Raw genomic sequence first — 26,722 nt, forward strand, 5'->3', positions numbered from 1 at the left:
AGTCTAAGATCACTGCTATACTGAATACTCATCTAGAAATGTGTGGAACATTTTTCAAAGTTGTGCTGTGGACCAGATTAATGAAAATTAATATCCCTGCATGTAATGAAATTACACTGCCCTTTAATACTGCTATAACTCTTTTTTAAATTCAGCCCACTGCTTCCAGTATGACATTATAGGCCACTACAGGACCAGACCTCTTGCTTCACTGAATGAACTCTGATTTATTTCTGTCCATTTCATTTGGGCTGTGTAAATCATTTTCCCTATCACATATCTTTTTTCTGACAAACTGCACAGTACAATTTAATTGAGGTCCTATAAATGATTTTATAAAGTGATAATTTACAGCCCACTTTTCTTTATAACCATCTCCATTGTCACACATTTTTTTTTGTTTTTATTGCCTGGCTACACAGTAACAAACCTGGAGGCTGACTGCTTATCTTTCTTGAGGGATATCACTATTTTTGGTTTCTTTATTCGATGTGGGTAAGTGCCCCTTCTGTTTCTTATATAAGTGGTGCCAACTCATAACACTGGAATTCCAGGTCCAGTCATAGCCTCAGTCATGCGTACTTGCTTGTGTGAAATTTTTCCCAAGGACTCTGATTTTCTTTTGCAGTCCAGCGACATGATGGCAGGTTGATAGTCAAGACTAAATCAGCTCAGTGTAGTCCTTATGAAAGACCAGCATCTTATTCAGGGTTAATTCTTGTTTCATTGCACTGCTTCCCCAGAGTCTTATACTAGAAAACTGGCTTTATGGGGGGGTTGATTTTTGCTTTGATTTGTTAAATTTGTCTTGACTGTATGGAATGTTATTTGTTTCTAATTAAAATCAATAAAAAAAAGAAACATGGCTTTAGAAAATAGACAGAGGAGATGTTTTCCACCTTCACCGCAATTATTAATATAAAAAAGGTTAGCTTTCTGGGATACTGTTGTAATATGAGCGCTATATAGCGCCCAACCCGGCACAGACTGAGGCAGAGGCACATGTAACACAGTTTCTTTTATTTTTCTTCAGCCATGGGGCACGCCTTCCCCGTGTCCCACAGGCCCAATACAGTCCCACAAGCACTTAAATAGTACACAAACCACACTTCTTCTCTCCACCTCGGCACCACCACTCCTCCCAGGCAACCTCGTCCTTTTCCTCCCGATTCTGGCTCTCTTGAGTGGTGGTGGCTGGCCTTTTTTATACCCCACCCGGAAGTATTCCAGGTGTTTGGCCACCTGGTCCTAATTGCCCTTCCGGGTGGGGCTGAAGATATGACCAGCCAGGCTGCTGACTCCATGCAGCTCCCCCTGGCGGCCATCCGAGCCCCCAACCAGGCTGTGGAGGACTCCATTTCCCATGGAGCCATGCGCCAGGCTGGGGAATCATCGTCTGCCAGGGAGGCTGCCACCAAGCGTCCTGGGGGAGGTATTGAGCTGTCCATGGTAGCTCCCCCGGAACAGATGCAGTAGGGGCGTCCCTGCCGGGCATGGGACCCGGCTGTCCATTACACTGTAAAATATGACCTTGCTGCCTTTTTAGGAAAATGTGGCTTTCATCAGCAGCCAGTTCTCATTACCAATACTGGCTAGTCCTCTCCCTTCTGAACACACAACAACCTTCTCCACGTTCTCCACCCACTCCACCACTGATGTTTCCAGCCTCCCTTCCAGTTGCCCCACTACATGTCTATCTGATCCCATCCCCTCATACTTCCTACAGGCTATCACTCTCTCACTCATTTCTGCAGTTACATACATCATCAACACCTTACTCAGCACAGTCACTTTTCCTACTGTGTTCAAACAGGCCCTAATAACTCTCTTTCTCAAGAAGCCCACACTTGACTCATCTCAAGTAGGTAGTGACAGACCAGCCTCTCTCCACTCCCTTCTATCCAAAACACTTGAACATGCTGTGTCTAATATCATGGAAAACACTTTCCTCCATCTTCAAAGAAGGCAGTCACAAAGCCCAGATGGGAATACAGAATATTTCTTTATTTGCATAGAGTTATGCACAAATGTCTCAGTTCATGGAGTGAGCAATCATTTAAACAATTCATCTGCTTTTATACTTTTTCTAAGTTTCATTACCCCATCTAATACATCATGTCATCGGACTCAATATGTTGAACTTTATTACCTCCTCCAATCAACTACCGCTACCAGTAATTTCTGACTCATGTTGATTCCCTCATTATTCTGAACATCGCTTCATTAAAAGGGGTGTTTTGAGGATTGTCCTAATGGTCTTGGCACTGCGTCATAGAAGGGGTGAATGGGCTTTCCCATCAGTTTATCCATGCTTTCTGGAAAGGTGTTTGTTACTCAGTTACCTCATTCTAACCTTGGAAAATTAAGATGGTAAATTCTCTAAGATAAGGCACAGAGTTTCAGTGTTAGGTTGCATTTAGCTAACACTTGAGTTACATTCAATCCTTTTCCTTTTGTTTAATAATTCATTCTGTTTTATACTATATATATACTGTATAGTGATAAAGAATACCATGAGACATGATAAAGGTTTGGGGCAGCCACCTGTATAATGTATCCTGGCTGTAAAAGTTGAAATTGTTGAACAGAGATGTTCACATGACTGAGTCCAAAACAGAACTGACTTAAGACAAGAATGATGGCGGCTTTAAAGGCCCGCTCAGGAAGTGACGTCACCTCTGGGGCTGGAACCGGAAGTGATGTCGTCAGGACCGGAAGTGACATCAACTCTTGAGCCGGAAGTGGTGTCATCGAGGGTGACGTAACCTAGCAGGATTTCCTGGGAACATTCTGCAAGTAACTGAGAAAGACAGTCAGCACATTCCGCCACCCCCTGGTTGGAGGTGGTATTACAATTTCTCAGGCACTTTAGCTGCCTCCTACTCGCACATGCGTGACAATATATTATGAAAAGATCAGACTAGACACACTTAAAAAGGTTTGGTGCGGCCACCCGCATAATTTCCCTGACTGCAATGGGTTCTGAAAATCAAGACAGATGTGTCCTTGATGGAGTCCAAAACAAGACTGAAGGTTGTTGGAAGAAATTGCAGCTTTAAATGCCAAAACCAGAAGTGACGTAGTGGACCCTGAAGAGACAGGCTTTTGGCGCCGTAACTGGAAGTGAAGCGCTTCTGGGCGCTGGGGCCGGAAGTGACATTCCTTTGAGCACCGGAACCGGATGTGACATCTTCAGGGTTGAATCAGACAGGTTATCCTGTTTTTGGTCTGCAGAGACAACAGAAGAAGGTTTAGGCACCCTGCCACCCCCTGGCCTGGAATTACCTTCACTTGGTTCATACAGCTCCCTCCTATTCACACGTGTGTGACTATATATATATAAATACACATAAAAAATGTAAAAGGTTATTATATGTTAAAAAAAAATTCCATACTAACCAAGTCTCTTCTTTCTTTCCACAGAACAGACTACTTGATCCTAATCAGTCGGGCTTCAAGAGGGACCATTCAGACTGCTCTATTCACTGTAGTCAACACGTTACGACTAGCTAGAGCTACCAACATGTCATCTGTTCTCGTTCTTCTAGATCTCTTTTCTACCTTTGACAGGCAACAATCAGATCCTCCTTGCCACCCTCACTGACCTTGGCATCACTGGAACTGCCCTCAGGAGATTTGAATCCTACCTCTTGAGCAGATTCTACACGCCTAGTATCAATGTTGAACCGTCTTATTTTCTTTCTATATCCCACCTTTCTAGGCCCAATCAACCTGTGATTTCTCTTTTTAGAGCTATGCCAATGATCAGCAGCTGTACCTATTCTTCTCACTAGAGGACCACATGGTATCATCTATAATCTCTGCATGTCTCACTAATACTTCAATCTGGATGGAGGAGACTCATATCTCCAGCTCAACCAAGCAAAGACAGGCCTTCTTGTTATCTCTGGTCATCCATCTGTTCAGCACCCCATTTCTGTTCAGCCTTCCTCATTATCGGTAACAACCACCAAGCCAGTATGTAGTCTTGGGGTGGTGTTAGATGACCCAGCTGTCCTTCACTGACCATGTTGCATAGGTCTCTCAGATTTGCAGATTCACTCCATACAACATTTATAAGATCAGAACATAGCTGGCACAGTATGCAGCATAACACTTGTCCCAGACTTTGGTCTTGTCATGTCTGGACTACTGCAACTCTCTGATGACAGGAGTACTGGCATGTGTTACCAAGCTGCTGCAGATGATTCAAAATATATGTCAAAGCAGGCACGTGTCTTTCCTCTTTTCGGATCACTATATTGGCTCCCTGTAGCAGCACATATTAAGTTCAAATCCTTAATGCTACCTTAAAGAGTAGTCAATGGGTATGGAGACACTTGTGAGCTCCCATGCTCCTTCTCGCACAACAGCACCTGGTGATGCCACTTCTGCATGATATCATATCTCAATCCAGACTCTTTTCATGTGTAGCTCCTAGTTGGTGGAATGAGCTGCCCACCTCCATTGAAAATTCTGACTCCCTCAATGTGTTTAAGAAGTGTTTCAAGACTCTCTTGCTCTGTGAATTTCTTATGGAAGAAAATTATGAATACAGACACCCCCCACTAGAATGTCTCAATTTATGCAATAAAACACAGGCAGGAGAAACCGTCAATCATTATTCTTTATCTAAATCTTGCAAGAGGCAACAAGTGCATATCTTATTAGCCACATGTTACAAAGAAAAATGTGTCCTCTGTGCTATGTTTATACAATTCATTGATTAGGTCACTACTTAAAAAAAGGAATTCATTACATAATCAGAAAACTTTTAACATGATTAGTTACACTCCGTTGCTAATGGGGCATTGCACATGTTGACACCTTAAACGACCCCATTCACTAGGTTGATTGTTAGTCCTGTTAGCTTAGGGTGTACGTGACTTTTTAAATGTATTGTTTTTATTATTATTTTAGGAGACGGGTTTATCCTGTTTTGAATAATAGGACAAAGATCTAATTTGTTATGATCCATCTGGGTACAAAAAACAGGAAACTTAGTACTAAGCGAAAGTATAGAAAAATGATTATGTCATACAATATAACATTTTCTCTTAGGGGTTATATATAATAATAAGAAATGCATTTATCATAGTGAATAACACAATAACAGCATCAGCTTTTAAGCATAAGCTCAGAAGGATATGAGACTCAGACATATGCTAAGTGCACATTGGACCAGGGTTCAAATTCACCTCTTACAGTTCATACTCTTTAGCTGTTAGGCTTTTGTAACCAAGGTTGTGTAACTTGCTTGTTCTTTCTTCTGAGATCGTCACTTGTGGTGATTCATTTTTAAATGTGTCCTATAACACTTGTACCCAAACGGTTCCTCAGACTGATGTTTACTCGATTATGTTAATGTCTTTTCTAAGTCACTTTGGATAAAAGCATCTGCTATGCAAAAAATGTAAATAAATGTAAATGTTGTGACCTCCAGGATGTGCCACCAGGCGCCCAAACCCCAGACACAACCACAGCAAGACAGTCCAAGGTTCAAATAAACGTTTTATTATTCATAAATACCTCTTTGACAGTCCACACCACAATCTTCAATTCACAATATATCCTTCTTCTCCTCCAGGTGAGCTTTGCCCTCTGCCTCCTGACTCTGACTAACCTAGATAAGGTTATGCAGCTTGTTTGATTTTGGACCCGAGAGTACATTCAGTGCCATAGCACTGAATGGTGGAAGCACTTCTGGGTCATGCAGAAGCCCCACGAAACAGGGAGTCCTTCTCTCTGCAGTGCCCTCTGGCATCATGCAAGGACCCCAACAGGGTTCTCCCTCAGGACTATATATCCCATGGATCTTTACAGAGTGTTCATATTGGGTCCATGCCAGAGGAGCACTGACATTTATTGTACTGGAGGAGGAACTGCTCTTCATAAGCAACCTCCCCCAGTCTATCCATTACTCTTTCAACCCGATTGGGAAAATAATCAGGCCCCATCCCAGCCAGGTTAGGCCTTCTCTCATGTTGTCTTTCTATAATGTATTCCTGAACAGGCAAGACTCCACCTTCCATCCTAGTCAGGATGCCAGTCCATCCACCATGGAACTTAAAATGCACTTTTAGTAAACTTTGTAATGTTTTCTTAAATTTGCATTATCAGTTATTATTTAAAGATTACAGATATTTTGCAAACCTTCAGTAATTATTGTTAGCATCGGTCACTATAATGGCAGTGCAAATGAAGGATGATGCAGGAGCTCAAGTCTGGTCAAGAAGCTATTTATTTCTGCAGAAGAGAAGTTCACAGTTCAACAGAACAAAGCACTTTGAAACTTCCAGTGAATACAAGCTGCTTTTAAAAACTCTTCTGCCATAATCAAACACAGCGATAGGCTCAGCAGGTAGTACGGTGACTTATAACAGTTTATAATCAGTTTTAGCCAGAGACCAAGAAAAGATATTTATCTAACAAACAAAAACATTTTACACTAAACCAGAATGAAATCACTGTATGTCAGTATAGGACGGAGCTGGAGCCATTTCCCTCTCTTCTCTTTATTCCTTCTGCAGCAGGCCTCTGCCTTATAACAGCTCAGAAACTCTTCATTTTTAAACATGCCTCAACACTTTTGTGTTAATCCTAACATAATTACATACAGGGTATCATTTTTTTGGATTTTCTTGTTGTATTTTTTTTCAATAATCCAGTTCTACAAAATTAAACTGATAAAAAATGTTTTAATTGTGAATAGCTATTTTCATTTGCATTTTTGAAAACAATAAAAAACAGTATGCTTCTATGACATTAAATTTATGTACAAAATTGAATTAAAAATATCATTAAAATTTAACAAATTTCACAATTTATTCAATAATACAAAATAATAATAAATTTTGTTTAAAGGCAACTTTCAAAATACCCAAGGACGTTGTACATTCGTATAAAACAATAAAACATATCATTAAAAAGTCAGATATGTATATATAGTGTAGCTGGATGCAGGAATGACAGCTCCACCACTCGGGAAAATTTGGGGAGCTAACTGGGTCATCCCGGTTATTGTTCACAGACCGAAAATAAACTGTTATGTGGGGTATTCAAGACAAAAGAAAAGGTTGCTGGGCTGGATAGCCAAGGTCTGATTGCAAGTGGAGCTCCATCAAGCCAGTAATGATGCTTCCTTTTAGAATGTCCAAGTTTTTATATAAGGGATGGGGTCAGTTACCCTCATTAGGCAGCTTCTCTGCATTGTGGAGAAAGATGGAGATGACAGTGTTAGTGATAGCACCACCTCTTGTCCCAGATGGATATTATATATCTCGACAGCCCCTGCGAGGAGGTCCTCTGACATGCATGCATGATAATTAGTTAACAAAGCTCCAAATGCAGGGCATTCCATAGACATAGTCCTGATACACTAAAAGCTCTATCACCCATAGTACGCAATCTGCTTAGTGGGATGGTTAACAGCATCAAATTGGAAGAGGGAAGTGAGTGTGGTGGTATATATGCATTTAATAAGGAATATAGATAAGGTGGGGCCAGACCATGAAGGGCCTTAAAAACTAAGAGGAGAAGTTTATATTGGATGCAAATAAGGACAGGTTACCAATATAATTTTTGCTGCTGAATTTTGGACATACTACAGTCTGTTTAGGTTCGGCATAGGGAAACCACACAACACTGAATTATAATAATCAAGAGCGTGGATAAGGGTCTCTGCTGCAGTACTGGAAAGAAAATGATACAATCTTGTATTTTGCTGAAGATGGTAAAAGACTACCTTGGTATTATTAACATGTGGTTCAAAGAAGAATGTGGGATCTAAAACAACACTAAGATTTTTGACTTGTGCAGATAGAGATGTAATAATGCCCAGAAATTCTAATGAAAAAACTATCCATTTTTCTTAAAATACTGGAGATAAAATAATTAGAGCTTCAGTTTTTTTTTCACTATTTAGACTGAGAAAGTTTTAAGACATTCAATGTTTTATATCAGCCAAATAAGGAACCAATGCAGGAGAAAGTAATGTTTGTGCAAGTCTTATGTGTAAATAATCCTGTATGTCATCTGCATGACAGTGAAACCATAGACCATGCAGTATAATAATATTTATCCCCAAGAAGGAGCATATATATATATATATATATATATATATATATATTTGCAGCTGGAGATCCACAAAGGGAGAAAAAATGAATCACTTATCATAAAGTAGTTTTTATTCCTGAGCTTTCAACCCCTGCCAGGGGTCTTCATCATACTTTATGATACGTGATTAATATTTTCGCCTTTTGTGGATCTCCAGCTGCAAATATGCAAACCATATCACAGACCTTCTCTTCCATTCATACAACCTTCGGGCAAGAAGCCCTCCAATGTATTAGACGATGGGAAACTTCGGCAATCCGTGAAGCACATAGCAATGGCTATATATTGCCTTTGATTCTTGTAAGTCTAAGCATTATCCTCTGATGAAGACCCCTGGCAGGGGTTGAAAGCTCAGGAATAAAAACTACTTTATGATTCGTGATTCATTTTTTCTCCCTTTGTGGATCTCCAGCTGCAAATATACAAACCGTATCACAGACCTTCTCTTCCATATATATATATATACACAGTATAACTAATAACTAGCTGTGTAAGCCCATGCTGTAAAAAGCCCGGGCTCCTAGAAACCATGGATTCTGGCACTTCAATCAATCAATCAATCAATCAATCTCATCGATTGCGCATTAGTGGCTTTTCCTCTGCGGTTTTGTTTTGCCATGTTCTCGCCTCTGTTGTCTATCAGTGGTCAAGCGAGATTTTCTCTCCTCGGATGTTTCGTTTTGCCGATGTGCTCACCTCACTTGTGTATCAGCGGCTAAGTGGGGTTCTCTTTCCTCTGAGGTTTCGTTTTGCTGATGTGCTTGCCTTGCTTGTATATCAGCAGCTAAGCGAGTTTCTCCCTCCTCAGAGGTTTTGTTTTGCCAATGTGCTCACCTCGCTTGTGTATCAGCGGCTAAGTAAGTTTCTCTCTCCTCAAAGGTTTTGTCTTGCGGATGTGCTCGCCTCCTTTGTCTATCAGTGGCTAAGCGAGTTTCTCTCTCCTCAGAGGTTTTGTTTTGCCGATGTGCTCACCTCACTTGTGTATCAGCGGCTAAGTGGGGTTCTCTTTCCTCTGAGGTTTCGTTTTGCTGATGTGCTTGCCTTGCTTGTGTATCAGCAGCTAAGCGAGTTTCTCCCTCCTCAGAGGTTTTGTTTTGCCAATGTGCTCACCTCGCTTGTCTATCAGTGGCTAAGCGAGTTTCTCCCTCCTCAGAGGTTTTGTTTTGCCAATGTGCTCACCTCGCTTGTGTATCAGCGGCTAAGTAAGTTTCTCTCTCCTCAAAGGTTTTGTCTTGTGGATGTGCTCGCCTCCTTTGTCTATCAGCGGCTAAGCGAGTTTCTCCCTCCTCAGAGGTTTTGTTTTGCCGATGTGCTCGCCTCCTTTGTCTATCAGCGGCTAAGCGAGTTTCTCCTTTGTCGATGGTTTCACTTTGGCTATAGAGTCGATTTCTTTGAGCTTCATGCTGTACCATCACACTTGCAATGACGGACAGACAGACAGACACACTTCCATGTATAGACGTTTACATATAAGAAGGGCAGGGGGCCAAAAACTGATCACTTAGGGACTCTGTGAAACAAATGAGACATGGCCAGACCTCATCCCCAAGATGACAACAAATTGCTGTCAGTCATTAAGATATGATATGAACCAAGCAAGAGCACTTCCAGTAATGTTAAATTCACATTTCAGTCTAAACAAAAGATAGATAGATAGATAGATAGATAGATAGATAGATAGATAGATAGATAGATAGATAGATAGATAGATAGATAGATAGATAGATAGATAGATAGATAGATAGATACTTTATTAATCCCGATGGGAAAGAATGGTTCTAAATCAATTTGCCATGAACATATTTAGTCAATCTAGTATTTTCAAACATATATGTAAAAAAATGAAAATACCTATTCATTGACTTACATGAAATTTCACTAGTTTTGTCTATTTTTTATTTTGTGGCCAGTCATTTGTCCACTTTTCCCTGTGAATCCCTATGAATCATTCAGCAGTATTCCACCATCAAATGGACATTCCAACATATCTGGTACCTTCTTTCCATGTCCGTGACATTCTGATGTACGCTATCACCCTGCTCTTCATTCACCGCTCCGAGATTTTCATGGAAAAATTACAAATGTGAATCCAAAAAGTGGACTTTGAGACTTATGTTGCAACCCTAATCTTTAAACTTAACTAATACATTTTTCACAATTTCATTATAATTTGTATCTTTATTTTTACCTAAAAACTTAAAAGATATCCAAGCATCTTGTTCCCGGTCATTCAGTCAGTCAGTCATTTTCCAACCCGCTATATCCTAACACAGGGTCACGGGAGTCTGCTGGAACCTATCCCAGCCAGCACAGGGCGCAAGGCAGAAACAAATCCCCAGGCAGGGTGCCAGCCCACCATAGGGCACACACACCAACACACCAAACACACACTAGGTACAGTTTAGAATCACCAATGCACCTAACCTGCATGTCTTTGGACAGTGGGAGGAAACTGGAGCACCCCAGCCATTCATCGCACCAACAAATTTTGCATCGGAAATCAGTTTTCTAATATCAGGTCTAGCAAAAATGGCCTTTGTCAATTTAGCTGCACACAAACCTAGACACCTTCAGCACAAGTGCGTTAAACAGCCTTCATCTAGAGATAGGGCTTTGACAAACTACTTCATTAAACCAGAGTTAATATATAGCGGTGGTAGCAGCTCTTTATCTTGAGCCAAAAAGCTCCATCTGATGATGTTTTTGGCACCAGCCTGTAGCTTTATTCTAGCTGAACATTTCTTCTTACCCCAATGTCAATGCTAGGCTCTGCTGTGCCACTCGTGGGAATGTTGCAGTGCTTGCTTGGTGACCCAGTAACATACACAGAACTTGCAGGTTTCTACATATGAACTAACGGTGCACATTGTGGTTAATAACTGTTAAACAAATTACTGTTTTGCTTTAAACATTGATTCTACTATTAGAAAATATTACCATATATACTCGCGTATAAGTTCTCCCGCTGATAAGTCGGGGCTTGATTTTACCGTATTATTTCCGGTATTTTATAATGTCGATCGTATAAGTTGAATGCAGAAAACTCACGCTATCGGTCTAAGAGATTATGATATGCTAACACCCACCTGAGAGAGTATCCACGGAGCACACGGCCTTTTCTTTTCTATGTATTCTATCTATGTGACCACATGGTAATACCCAAATTATTCCGAAGCAACATTTGGACTGACTTGTGTTTTTTATATCTCACACCCTCATACACTTTTATCTTAAGAGCATCCTTTATCTACAATGGAGTGTTCGATCAGAAGAAAATATGAAGCTGGTTTTAAATTAAATGTCATTGAAGTAGCGAAAGAAATTAGTAACTGCACTGCTGCAACAACATTTGATGCGTCTAAAAAACTGATGTGAGATTGGAGGAGGCAAGAAGATGTTTAAAAAAAAATTTAAGTGTCGTATTTTTGAACAGGCGTATAAGTCGATTTTTCAGGTTTCAAGACCCAACTTATACATGAGTTGTTGTCCACATATTGATTTGGCAAAATTTTACCATGGATACCCTTCCTGATGTAACCCTACCCATTTATCCGGGCTTGGGACCAGCATGAAGAAACACACTGGTTTGTGCATACCCTGTGGCTGGGTTTTATACGTGAATATATACAGTATGTTAAATGCTAAATTAACATCTAGGAACAGCATTCTGATTTATGTATCTCTTTTATCCAAGTGTGTTAGGGAGAGGTGGAGAGCAGAAGATATTGGGTCTTCAGTAGATCTTTTGGGACTGATACAGAAATTGCGAAAGATCCAGAGAGCTGGGATGACTGGATTTGAAATGACTTCATCGAAGACAGAAAAAGTAGAAGATAGTAACTGCTACAGGGCGGTAGTCATTCAGGCAAGTGACTGATATAACAGTAAGTTATTCTAAGTGTCTGCTTAGAATTCCAAGAGCTAAACTTAAAAGAAGTGGTGAGGCGGCCTTCTGCTGTTATGCACCTAAAATCTGGAATAGCCTGCCAATAGAAATTCGCCAGGCTAATACAGTGGAGCACTTCAAAAAACTGCTATAAACACATTACTTTAACATGGCTTTCTCATAGCTTCGTTTTAGTTTAATCCTGATGCTCTGTATATTCAATTAATTATCATTACTACTGTATTCATGGCGGCTCCAAAATCCGTACTAACCCCTACTCTCTCTTCTGTCCTTTTTCCAGTTTTCTGTGGTGACAATCTGTGCCACCACCACCTAATCAAAGCTTCATGATGTCCCTACATTGATGGATTAAAGGCCAGAAGTCCACATGACCGTCATCATCAAGTCCTTCCATGAGAACCCTGAATACAATGAGGACTGATTGAGGTCATTTATGTTAGGTAGAATACCTAGAGGGAGCTGGGTGGTCTCATGGCCTGGAACCCCTGCAGATTTTATTTTTTCTCCAGCCGTCTGGAGTTTTTTTGTTTTTTTCTGTCCTCCCTGGCCATCGGACCTTACTTTTATTCTATGTTAATTATTCTCTTATTATAATTCTTACTTTGTCTTTTTTTTCTCTTTCTTCATCATGTAAAGCACTTTGAGCTACATTTTTTGTTTGAAAATGTACTATATAAATAAAAGTTGTTGTTGTTGTTGTAATATCCAAATTTTCTTAAAATAATGCTTATTTGCTTAACTAAAGTGTACTTTCTAAATGTCACTTTCATTGATTTATTTCAAATGCTAAATATTTTTTCTTTTGTTTTGCCTTGATTCCAAAATGGCAGTCTTCATATTGAAACATTTGGACACTGTTCATAAGCAATAGATAGATAGATAGATAGATAGATAGATAGATAGATAGATAGATAGATAGATAGATAGATAGATAGATAGATAGATAGATAGATAGATAGATACTCAATACTGCAATTTGCAACATTTGAACATCTTTTTACAAATCTAATTTAATATAAAATGTATACATTAAATTTACAAATTAGAAAAGTAGTATAAAGGCTATTGAATGTGGGCTCGCAGCCTTCATCAGTATGTAGCAGAGTCCTCAAGTGATATATGACTAGCGTCTGAATGTGCAGTAAAGGAGTGGAAACTCAGTAGCAATTCCATTGTACTCAAATACATCAGGACAAAAGTAAAGTCAAGGGAATCCTTGTTTCTTTATTAGAATCTGCAGTAGATGGAATACTGATTTTTCTTTTCTCGTCCTGGTTTATTGATTTTATTTGCAACAGCACTACATTACCTAACATCACTTTAATTAAACCTATATTGATCTTCACTGTAGGTCATCAGTTTCCTATTTTCTTTGTATTGCTTTATGCTGATTTTTGGTTCCATGGGACATCTTACAGCACCATCACTTTGCGTTGTCCCTAATGGGAAAATGTGATCTAGCAAGCATCACTTTAATTAACAGCGCTTCACTGACATGCCAGTATAAACTCCAGCATCCACTTAATTGCTTTTACACACCGAAAGTGGAAGTGACGAATCCAGTATCACTTTTTAAACTTTTTATTTATCCCAATATTTTTCCACACAGGACCTTACCTTGAATGAAAGGCCCACTCACACACTCAATCATACTGGTTCAATTTAGAATTACCAAAAAATTTAATATTTTTATCTTTTGGTCTGTAGTAGAGTGTTTCCGCAGCTCAAAAAGAGTGGCCATTTTAATAAATAACTAATGAACGTGCTCGCGCTGGGGAGTGGGAGCAGGTGCAAGTGGTCTGCCGAAGATGCCCCATCTAGGGATTGGTGCGAGGTGGTCAGCCGTCCGTGTGTTGCCTTGTCAGCCCGTGTGGGCAGTCTGATTACCTTATTATCAGGGGATCGCTCTTACAACAGCTCCCCAGCCTATAAAGGGGAACACAAGATCAAAAAGAAGAAAGGAAGAAAAAAGAGTCAAGAAAAGAGTGGAGGTTAAAAGATGGGAGAAGAAGCAGGCATGAGAAAAGACAGAGAAAACAAGCCAGTGAAGAGAGTGGAAGCAGGTGGATGGGAATAGAGACCCCAAGGAGAAGCGAGTGGCCATTGCTCAGGAGGGGGCTGTGGGTCACTCCTGTTGAGCGTTTTGGAAGCAGGAGCGACCATAATGCTCAGGGGTACTTTCGACATTGGCAGCAGTGGAAGTACAGAGCCCCTGCACTGGGTGGAACCTGAACTGGCAGTGGTTTGGACAGAGTGGGGCTTGGTGGTTGCCCGTGGACGCCATGGGATTGCCGGTGAGGGACAAGCAGCTTCTCCTTACTTGGACCCAGAAGTACTTCCGGTGCTAGGGCAGAGCCCAGTAGAAGCTCTTCTGGATCGAACAGAAGCCTCAAAAAGTAATAATAATAATTCTTTACATTTACTGTATATAGCACTTTTCTCACTACTCAAAGTGCTCTCCACACAGGGAGGACCTGGGAATCGAACCCACAATCTCCTTACTGCAAAGCAGCAGCACTACCACTGCACCACCTGTGAGTGTACAGCTCCCAGTATGCCTTGTGGGTGTCCGTGTGGGAGTCCTAGCCCAGGAATGCTGCCATTTAATGTATCGGGGGAGCCACTGATCCAAATACATCATCTCCCCCTATCTCTCATTTACAACGACCTCCCGGCCAAGTAAGGAACTTTGGTCCAATGCCAAACAATGGAATGTTTTGTTGAGAATAGTCAGCAAAGTCACAAAAAATACACGAAGAAGAAAATGTGCAAATTAACGGCAAAATACTTGAGAAGAATTAAATGTGAAGCTACCAGGAACTCATTAGTCTCCAGTGCCACCATATTCCAGAACCGCAACCTGCCTGGCATATCCAGAAGTACAAAATGTCAAGTGCTCAGAGACATGACTAAGTTAAAGAAGGATTAAAAGCAACCACCACTGAATAAGATTCACAAGGTAAGGCATCGACCTTTTCAAAGGTTTTATGTGCCGATGAAATGAGAAGGACTCTTTATGGACCAGACAGGTGGGCTTCTTGGTTGGATCACTAATGGACTTAAGGCTCCTGCTTGAGTCAGGCACCAGCAAGGTGGATGATATTGATATTCTTTTGGAGAAATTAAGTGGATTGGATTGTTGAGCTTTGTTGGGCTGAATGGCCTGTTCTAATGTTATAATACATAGAAAACTCTCCAGTTCTATCTACAGGCTAAGCATTCCATAATTCAACTAAAGGTCTTTCACTGACCAAATTTATCTCCCTTAAAACTGTCCAAAATCTACCCAGAGCAAGACACAAGCTGCAAATGCTGACACCTATCTCTGGCATCACTGGGCCACCTCCTTTGGAAATGCACTAAATCAGTGATTTTCAACCTTTTTCATCTTATGGCCCACATAAACTAATTTATTAAAATTCTGCGGCACACCAAAAAATATTTTTTTTGCTGATCTGACAAAAAAATAGGTATAATTGTGATTGATTTACAAAAAAAACTAAATAATAGTAATTACCCATCCTTTTTTCTCCAAATTATACTTTTAAAAATCTTTTTGAAATTATTTATTTATGATACTTTGTAATTAAAAAATAATACTTAAAACTACCAGGTGCCTTTAAGTGCTTTATGAGCATTATGAGCAGGTGGCACAGTGGTAGCACTGCTGCCTGGCAGTAAGGTGATCACAGGTTCGTGTTCTGGATTCTCTCTGTGTGCTTTTTGCAAAGCATTTTGAGTAGTGAGAAAAGAGCTATATAAATGTAAAGAATTATTATTATTATTATAATATGTGTGTATGCGTGATCAAATTCAGCCATGGCATAGTGGGGGATAAACAGGGACGATAGATAGATAGATAGATAGATAGATAGATAGATAGATAGATAGATAGATAGATAGATAGATAGATAGATAGATAGATAGATAGATAGATAGATACTTTATCAATCCCAAGGGGAAATTCACATATTCCAGCAGCAGCATATTGATAAAAAAACAATATTAAATTAAAGAGTGATAAAAATGCAGGTATAACAGACAATAACTTTGTATAATGTTAACATTTACCACCCATAGGGTGGAATTGAAGAGTCGCATAGTGTGAGGAAGGAACGATCTCCTCAGTCTGTCAGTGGAGCAGGACGGTGACAGCAGTCTGTCGCTGAAGCTGCTGTTCTGTCTGGAGATGATCCTGTTTAGTGGATGCAGTGGATTCTCCATAATTGATAGATTAGACACTAGATGTGCTCAACAATAAGATGCGTCCACTGGAATAATTATACAGCACGATGTACATGCAACATAAACATAATGTGTATATTATTGAAGTAAATGTTGATATAAATTCATTATATGAAGTAATTTTTAGTATACAAATTTTTAAGAAATTGAGACATGTAAACTGGTTGTAAATGAATGAAATCATACATTTACCAGTAACGGCACACTGCACACACGATAACATGCAGTGAATACACTTGACTTATAGTCTTCATCCTATTTCTCTGTACGTTTATCATTCGTTTGCTCAGAGGTTGATGCGCTTTCTGCTTCCTGAGCAGCTCTTCTTTTCTCCACCCTAGCGGCCCGCTTCTTCTCTTCAGCTGTCAGCATCTCTTCGCGGTAAAACTAATTAAGTCAGTTTTTGTGTTGCAATTACTTAGTACGTTTTTCTTAATTTTTTACTTAAATGTTCATTCTGTCTCAAGAATGATTTAAGATATGAAGAGAAAGAGGAAGTGACGGCGAAGGTGGTAGGGATGAGAACGGCGCCCATACGCATGTGCCGCACGGCCACCAGAGTTGATTCTACAATAAAAAAAATAAAAATTAAAAGAGTAATAAAAATCATCACCCCGAAAGCGGACAGTAGACGTCATGTAGTATATGTGTACCAAATTTCAGGTCAATAGTTCAAACGGTTTGCGAGTTACAAGTGATTTAACATCCTGGATAGACAAACGGACAGCCACGGTAGTGTATTACATAAGAAGATTGCTTTATATTTCGCATATAGCGTACGTATACAATTAAAATGATATATAAATCATATTAAAATGGTATAAAATTTCCATTGTAGACTTTTTTTTTGTCATATTTCTTTATGTCTTTAAAGAACTTGTTTTAAAAAATCTTATGGCACACTATTTGAAAATTACTGCACTAAACCAAAATCATTTTGGACCAAAATCATTACAGACGTCTCAAACAGGTTTGGTTTTACAAACACACCAAATCTATTAACAGTGATATTTGGTGTTAGAGAACCACAGACACATGGAATGAGTGACCGAGTGGTGTGGTAGACAGTAGATGTTAGAGACCTTCAAAACTCGGCTTGATGTTAATTTAGAGGGATTAAGTGGCAAGGTTTGTTGGGCAGAATGGCCTGATCTCATCTAAAATGTTCTAATGTTTTAAATATGTTAATTTAGTTAAGTCTGCACACTTATATTTTCCCCTGAGAAAGACAAAACTCGCATTTCCTTTGTTAAATATTCAGGTTTGATGTAAAATAAAAATTTGCATTGACTGAGAGCATTGTATTTGTTCTATAATAAAACTAATCCTGATGAATATCATTTGCTTAATAAAGGTGCCAGAGTGGTTGTTCAGGGTGATGCCATATAGGAGCCATCTTTGGTTCACCAGACCCTTTTTTATTTAAATGCATTAACAGGCTCCATACAGTAAATAATCATAAACATATGGTAACAAATTTGTGAAATACTAATGGCTCATGATTTTACAAGGACTCTCGCTGCATACAATAGCACAAGCTAAGTCCAGATTTCCTTACTCTGTATGTAGTGTAGAAAAATCATAAAGACAGTTAAAGAAAGTTGGGGAACCCTGGAGGTGAACCCCATATATCTGATGTCCAAAAGGAAAAAAAAAAAAAAGCAATGCAAAAACAACATGCAAAGAGTGTCTTTTGACACGGCAGTCAGAGCTTGACTGACTCAAAGATGGTGGCATTGCCCCTTAAGAGGAAGACAAACCAGAAGGGGTGGGGTCAGTAAATGGGAGCCCGGAAACGGCATCAGGTAGACTGGTAGTCTTCTGATCTATAGGAAGAAAATGAGAAGAAGCATTAGGTGGCATTGCCAACCCGTGGTTCGGGGGGGAATTGCAACTAGATGAGCCCTCAAGCTGCCTCCCGAGCTCACGTGTGCGACAGTAGCCTACCATACAATTATGATTTCAGGTTTCTTCCACATATTAGCAAGCTTTTTAAAGCACATAGAACCAGCCTCATATGCAGACAGCCCTTCCCAGAATGAAATGGTGCTTTGTAAAGTAATGGTTCTATGAGGAACTGCACAACTCAGTAAAGAATTATAAAATGCCATTACAGAACCTTCATTTTTAAGTGTGTGCTGGTGAATGTGGTGTAGTCTTAAAAAACATGAAATGGTAAGGAAAACTGAAACAGAAATGTGATGTGAACAAAAGCACCGAGAAACATGCAAATAAAAAAATACATATAGTTAAGGTAAAAAAAAAATCAATCATCTTAATAAAATACTGAAGACTGTAAAACATTCCTTTGACAGAAAGATAAAAATAGGAAATTCAAGGGAGGAAAAAGGAAAAATGAGTGTATTGGCAAAGCACTTTAAAAGCTCAGAGGAAAAAAAAAAAATCTATTCACGATACAGAGAACTCAGTATTTTCAAGGACAAGGCGCTGTCAAATATTTTTAAATAGCTGCCAAAGCATTTAATTTATACAGAAGTAAGCCAGCCAGAAAAGAAAATAAAGACTGATCAATAGGAGAGATAGCACGACCCAGAACTGTAGTGTAGTGTAAAACACAATGCACCCACTTGAGTTTAACGTACTGCTATTTATAGATTTAAGTTCACATAGTCCTTTCCAAGCTGTAGTCTCTCACAAAACTGTGCCTTTTATAGTTAAGTGAAATTACTTCCTTGTAATCATAATAAGAATAACAAAAATTTGCCCAATTTTGGAAATTAAACTGTTTACAGGGTCATTATTGTCACGTGTACAGAGTACAGAGAAATTGTTCCTTGGATGTGCAAATCAACAACAGACCAGAGACACCAATGAAATGTTGGGGTGCCAACCAGTTAACTCTGTTTTTCACAAAAAAAAAAAAAATATATATATATATAATAAAATAAAGAAAAATAATGCTGGTGGGCAAAAAGCACACTTCAGAGGGAGCTCTGTCTCTGTTACGGTTCAGGTTCAGAATGAACGCCTCCTTCCAGTGGACCGCCCTTTGTATTCTGTCCAGGGCAGTAGAGGCGGAGTCTTCTCTGAGCATTGTGGGAGGAGCTAGGTGTGGTCCAGGAATATCTTCTCAGAACTGTGGTGGAGAAAGAAGAAACGGTTAGTGCCAGTGCTCCTTCTTGTCTCAATGTTGTTATAGCTTACCTTTTTGGAGCCGGGAAGGTGGTTACCAAGCGCGCGTGCGTTACAACATGCAACAAATTAATCCATGTGATACAACTAAGGGGCACTTACTTCTTTTACACTGAATGTTTTCTGATTGTTTTGTGGATTACATAATCAAAAAGTGGAATGTCTGGTTATTATTTATTTATTTAGGTCATTTTTATCTGTTATTACTATTCCTGTGGGAATATATAGAGGATAGTGATTAGAAAGAGGATCATGATGGTTTAAGTCAGAAGGGAACTTATAGTGATACAAGAAGGAGCATTTTTAGGTGTCTCTATCTGATGTGGAATGACAAACCACTTTTTTTGTTCATCCGTAGTCAACTCATAAAGGCCTCCAATTCGTCTGGCTGAGCATGCCAGAGGACCAGGGTAAGCTAATAAAAAAAAAATCTAATAAAAGCGTAGTCTGAAAGGTTAGGTCAACACAGGGAGTTAGATATTCAGCTCTCAATGTAAGAAGTAAAGGCTGAAAGAGAACACATTAAGGTTCATTTTTATTGATGTAGCTTTAAGGTATTCTGAGTCTCTCAAAAATGTACACATGAAGAAAGCAATAGTTGGAGCATAAAAATACGACACAGGTGTATGAAAAGAACATCACCCAAGATACTTTTCCTAGTGCTACTGAGAATATATCATTTTTTACAAAAAATCATAAATCACATTCTTTTTATTAGAATTAATGTATTATGCAAAAATAAGAAAGTGTTAACAGTAGGGGGCGCCACCAAGCCCCAAACCCCAGACCCAATAATGCCCAACACAGTTACATATAATGGATTTTTAATCCACCAAGCATTTTTAAAATGAACTCAACCAATAATAACAAGAAAAATGAAAAAATCTTCCCTCTCTTTACACATCCAGTTGAGTGTTGCCTGCTTCTGCTCGACTTTGACTCCTTGAGGTAAGCTAGCAGACTCCTTTTATGCTGGACCCAGAATGGCTTCCAGTGACCTGGCATGACTTGTGGGGAGTACTTCTGGGTTGTATGGGAACCAAGGAAGTCCTCTCCTGACAGCAACCCCCAGGGACCCTGAGAGGCCTGCAGTTCCCATTAACCCCTGCGGGTGTCGAAGTTGGGAGGCCTCCCGAGGACCACTGCCACCTAACATATTGGGGATGGAACTGATCCTGGCCTCCAGCTTACTCTTGTCTATCCCCTGGCACCTTCCATCTTGGTAAGAGGTAATGCCGTTGTCCAGGGATGCCCATCTTGGTAAGTGGTCAGGCCATCGCCTGGGATGTACTTCTGTCCTCCATGGTACTCACAAAAGATATAACATTATACACAGAATAAAAAATAAATCATTGTTTGAAATGACCATGCCACTGTAAATGACATTTACATTCCATTAATTGTGTCCCGTAAACCTTTTTTTCCAGTTAGAGAGCCGGGATATTGGTCTCTGAGAAGCTAAGTTAACACACATAGATTTATCTAAATGCAACCTGCATATGTGGTCATGTAAACCCTTAACCGGGTTAAAGTTAAGGATTTCATAAGCTGAGCATATCTGGTAGCCTTTGCATGTTCATGACCAGTTACGTCCACCCATCACATTTCTTAAAGTTGATAATTATATTTCTACAGTTATACATCAATAGGAGCACCATCTCTTACGCATCTCTATTTATATGAATTGCTGACAAAATTGCAGATGATCCAGCATTAATTGTCACCTCTAACAATGTGTCGCATTTTGAAAAAGAGGCCAAGAGGATGCAGAGATGATGCCAGGAGAACCTCCAACTTTAATGTGCGGAAGACAAAAAGAGCTGATACACCACATGCACTTCAGAACAGGTCATCCACCTGCAGCTCAGCATGTTCGGGCTCGACCAGTACTTGGATGGGAGACCATCTAGGAAATGCTTTGGTTACAACTGGAAGAGGTATAGGTGTGGCCAGCTTACCATGTGGTCTGAATGTGGATCCCAATGCCCCAATGCAGTGAGGGTGACACTGTGCTGTAAATATGTAAAATCCTTCAGATGAGACATGAAACCGACGTCCTGACTCCCTGTGGTCATTAAATGCATCTGGGAATCTTTTGAAAACAGTAGGATTTATCCCAATGTCCTGGCTAAATTGCCTTCCATGGCCTAGTCATTCTGGCCCCTTAATCTTTCCCTGTCTCTAATTGGCTATCTCTCTTACCACTTCACCACCTAACAGCTAATGTGTGTAGATTGTACTGGCGCAATAATGGCTGCTGTCACATCATCCAGTTGGGTGCTACACATTGGTGGTGGCTGAAGATTGCTCCCTCTGTCTAAGTGCTTCGAGTAGCGAGGAAAGCATTATATAAATGTAATAAATTATTATTATTATTGATTTTAGGAAAAATGCTACCACAGTTCCTCGATGGAGAACAAGTTGAGAGAGTTAGTAGCTTTAAGTACCTGGGAAAGATGAACAAAACACATGCACTGTTACGAATAGCTGAGGGTTTGTTTCTGAATTTGTACAATCTAAGGCGAGCAATGATATGGGGAGAAAGTGAAAGGGCAAGTTGAAAAGTCTGATCATAGGTGCATGTGGCAAGGTCTACAGATGGTAATGGACTATAAAGCAACTACTCCCTGTGGCCGACAAGCTTAATAATTTCTATGTGTGTCAAAGTAAATGTTGTTAATGGCAGCCTGCAGTAAAACGCATGTCCAATTAGAGAACAGCTCAGTGAGGAGACAGCACTCATTTTGTCAGAACACAACGAGAGGAGAGCTTTCAAGAAAGTGAACATCAGGAAGGCGGAAGTTCTGAACGGTATTCCAGGACATGTTTTTAAGATCTGTGTAGATCATTTCGCGCCAGTGTTCACAGTAATATTTAAGCTCTCCTTAACCCAGTCTGTTGTGCCAATATGCTTTAAAAAATCCACCATTGTTCTTGTACCTGAGAAAGTAGGCCAAACCTGTCTGAATGACTATCCTCCCATTGCATTAATGCCCATATAAATGAAGTGTTTCGAAACGTTGGTGAAAAAGCACAAATGCTCTTGTCATCCAGAAGAACTTGATCCATTACATTTTGCATATTGCTCCAGTAGATCCATAGAGGATGCCATCATCTTGATCCTTCATACAATACTGACCCTCCTAGATAACAAGAGAGGGAATTATGTATGAATGCTATTTATAGACTGTCATTCTGCATTTAACACAATAATCCCCTCTAAGCTTGTCACCAAGCTCAAGGACCTGCATCTGAGCACTTCATTGTGCAGCTGGATTTTTAAATTTATGACAGGCAGAACTCAGATGGTTTCAGTGGGTGGCCACACCTCATCATCCCTCAATCTTAACACAAAGGGGCTCCACAGGGCTGCGTCCTGAGATCCTCTGCTCTACACATATGACTGCACAGCTGCACATGACCCTAACATCATTGTCAGGATTGCTGATGACACAGCTTTGGTAGGCCTGATATCTAACAACAATGAGCAGGTTTACCTGGAAGAATTGGAGAGTCTGTCACAATGGTGTCAGGACAGCAGTCTTCTCCTGAATGTGAGCAAGACAAAGGACATAATTGTGGACTTTGAGAGAAAACATCACAGGCACTCAGGTGGAGAAAGGTGGACAGTTTCAGACACCTCAGTGTCGTCATCTTAGAGGACCTAACCTGGGCCAAACCTGTGGTAAACAAGACACGTCAACTCAGATGCCGCAGGGATTTCAGGTTGCTCTCTCAATTACTAAACTACTTCAACACATCCACTATTGAAAGTATTCTGACTAGAAGTATTACTGCCTGGTTTGACAACAGTACACAGCAGGACCACAAGGCTCTGCAGGGTCTGCTGAACCTAATACTAGGTGTGCACTCTCCAACTTCCAGGACATCCACACCAAGCGATGTCTGACCAGGGTAAACAAAACTATGAATGATGCCAGCCATCCCAACAGCATCCTCTATTCTGTGTTGTGGTCAGGTAAACTTCGCCACTGCCTAAAGTCCAGTTCAGAGAGACTGAAGAGAAGTTTCTGACCACAATCCATAAGCATCTTAAATAAGGAAAGTGTCTAGAAGTACTGTACATGATGCCTTATTGTTAGCTACCTTACATTAAGTTATTTATTCAATTATTATTTAATCACATATTTAACCCTTTCGGCCCTGACATCCTATTACTAGTACATATGTATGCAGCCGTTGGAAGCAGGCGTGGTACTATTAGCGTAGACTGGAGAGACTGGCATACAGTCCACAAGACACGGAAGTGAAAATGGACTGTGCACACCACTTTCAATTTTATTTCCTCAAGAAGATTGAAATATTTGTCAGCTATTGTATAATAATAGTGATAATTTCTTTTATTTTTTTTATTGTTGACCTTTCTAGACACCCCAAACATAGAATATCTCATAAAATAATTTTTCCCATAAAAACAGAAAATCCAGGGCCGAAAGTGTTAAGATTCTATTAATGATTATTTGATCTTTATAAAGTCATGTATTATTGTTATTGTCCTTTCATATTATTCTTAAAGGCGCAGTCATTGGAGATGAGCAAGTAAGCATTTCACTACATATGTATGTGACAAATACAATCTGATTTTTTTTATTTCAGTTGATCCAAATTCGACAATAGCTTAAATTTTAATGAAAACGTGCAAAACATCTACAAAAAAAATGCAAAGAGTGCAGCTACTTTTGAAAAAGGCTAAGAAAAATGAATACTTGAAGTAGCATCTTACAGAACAACTACATGTCATACTGAGAAGGTACAGACTTTTTCATTTCTGACCTGGTTTGGGGGTCTATCTCTGACTAAGAGGAATATCTGTAGGTAAAAAATCCAATTGGGGGTCTGCTCTGTGTGGAGCAAAAGGAAAAGCAGTTAAAATTGTAAAAGACCAGATATCCTTTTTAATAAAATCCCTGTGTGCGTCCAGGTGTCCGTGTGTGTCTGTGTCTTCTGGTGAAGTGCGCATGCACGGGACACGGTGCGATGTGCGATATTACTGTCAGAGAAAGTTAGAGGCGTTTTATGGAAATACAAACCAGTATTACTGCGAGAGGAAATTAAAGGTACACAATACAGTGACGCATATTACAGCCACATACAAGCCAGTATTACTGTCAGAGGAGATTAAAGGCGTATTATTGACGCGCACGCCTGTATTACTGACAGAAAAAATTAAAGGTATATTACGGACGTACAAGCCAGTGGACAGTATTACTGTCACAGAAAATTAATACACAATACACGGAGGCAGCCCACGAAGAACGGTCAGCAAGTAAACATCAACAAAAGAAAGGCTGAAAGAAAGAAAAATACGACCAACAAAAAGAATGAGGTCAAAGTCCCTTGCCATTTAATATAGACTGGTGTTCTAGCGCCCGTTATTGTAACGGGCTAAATGACTAGTATTTAAATAACTGCTTCTAATTATATTTAAAACAAATAGAAGTAGAAATAGTTTTAAACTGATGGTAATTAAACTTTCAAATAGATAAAATTCAATTTTGATTAAACAAGCAGCTATTCTAGAAGTCTCTGTTTTTATGAATAAAAATATGGAATTTATTTGTATTTTATTTCATGCATTCTATGTAGGAATGTTTCTCTGTTTGTTGCTGATGGATAAAAGCAAATTCCCACTTGTGGACAATAAAATTAACTAGCTAACACATTGCTCAGCTTACTGCATAACTTTACAAATGTACAGTGATAACTAGAACAGCACAGACTCAGGAGGTACAGGCTCCATGCTTATTTTCGGATTCATGGAAACCAAAACTAGAGGGAAGCCACTCTTCATTAAAAGGCACATAATGGCATGTAAAAGACTCTGAGAGCAGAAGGAAAAGATTAGCTGGTGTCTGGGGTGACAAAATTTAAATGATTTGGGCCAAACTCTGAGCACTATGTCTGGTGAAGACCACGCACCGCTCATCATCTGTCATCCCTGCGGTGAAGCAGGATGGTGGCAGGGGCGTGCGGTCAGGGGAGGCAGGTGAGGCAGAGCCTCAAATGTCATCATGAAAGTAAAAAAAAAACTAATAATGTTAACATAAAATAAATGTGTCCACTGGTCAGTCCTATAAATGTGTTTTCTGTATGATTCCAATAATTTTGATCATTTGTATGGTCAAAATTACTGAATTTGCGCATTTCCTGTTCAAATACAGCGGAAATACACTAGGTGCGGCAGCGACGAGCCTCACCTCACCTCACCTCGGACTGCGCTCCCCCTCACACATGGGGTTGATGCTTGCAATTGGCGCTTGCCTGTTGATGTCCTTCTGTATGTCGCCAATATAAGGTTTGCAGACACGTTTATTATACATCCTGACTTTCCAGAGTCTGGCTAATATCTTTAATGAATGTGTGTGACACATTTAGTTTTGCTGATCGGACCTAAAACTGCAGTGAAAAGGCACAAGGTGAAGCCGACAGACAGTACCGTGACACACCGAAGTGGGCACATGTGAGCCCAAACAGGTGCTCGTTGCTGCTGTTTTTCTACGCAGCGGTTGCCAATAAGTTAGCGATATCAGAAAGTCAAGTGCACTGCAGCGGTCCGTTTATTTTATTTTCTGTTCTGACTGACTGCCAAAATGGAAGATTAAGATTTTTAAAACTAAAGGAAAATAAGGAGGACTTTTACAAGAAAGTGACTGAGACTTTCGTGGAGAAGGATAAGGCGCATGGAATTCATTTATAAATAAAGGTAAGACCGTAAACGGTTTTCAATTTTATAAAAAATGGGATCAGACAAAGAAAAAAACAATCCAATATTTAAAAACTAAATTTTGACCTTAAATAAAATATTCTTTTGTTTGTCTTGTTATCCTTTTGTTGAACAGTCTGTATTAAAATTGATTACAGCATCAGAATTAAAAGCTTTTAAAAACAGCTAAATATTTCAAATTTGAAATCTGTTTTTTTTTGTACACCACTCTATACTTTCATTTGTATTGAATGAGTATGAATTATGGAATTGCAATGGTAAATTTAGAACATATGGAAGGTGCCGAGCAAATGCACTCTCATGCTCTCTCTTGTCGCTATAAATGTAACGTTCTTTCTTAGCCAAATATGTACCTTACCTATGTGTGTATGTAAAGAATGCTGATGAGATATGAAACATAACCAGTAGTCAACGTGCAGGCTGCCAGATGAACAGTGAATAAGCGACTCTTTGGGTTCATATGTTTATAAATCTGACTCTGAAGGAGTCCGTGCTTCACCAGCCATGAACCTCACTGCACGTCACTGGAGAGACTGACCAGAACTGTGGGAAGATGA

Source organism: Erpetoichthys calabaricus, chromosome 7, assembly GCF_900747795.2.
Source record: "Erpetoichthys calabaricus chromosome 7, fErpCal1.3, whole genome shotgun sequence".
NCBI classification, from domain to species: Eukaryota; Metazoa; Chordata; class Cladistia; order Polypteriformes; family Polypteridae; genus Erpetoichthys; species Erpetoichthys calabaricus.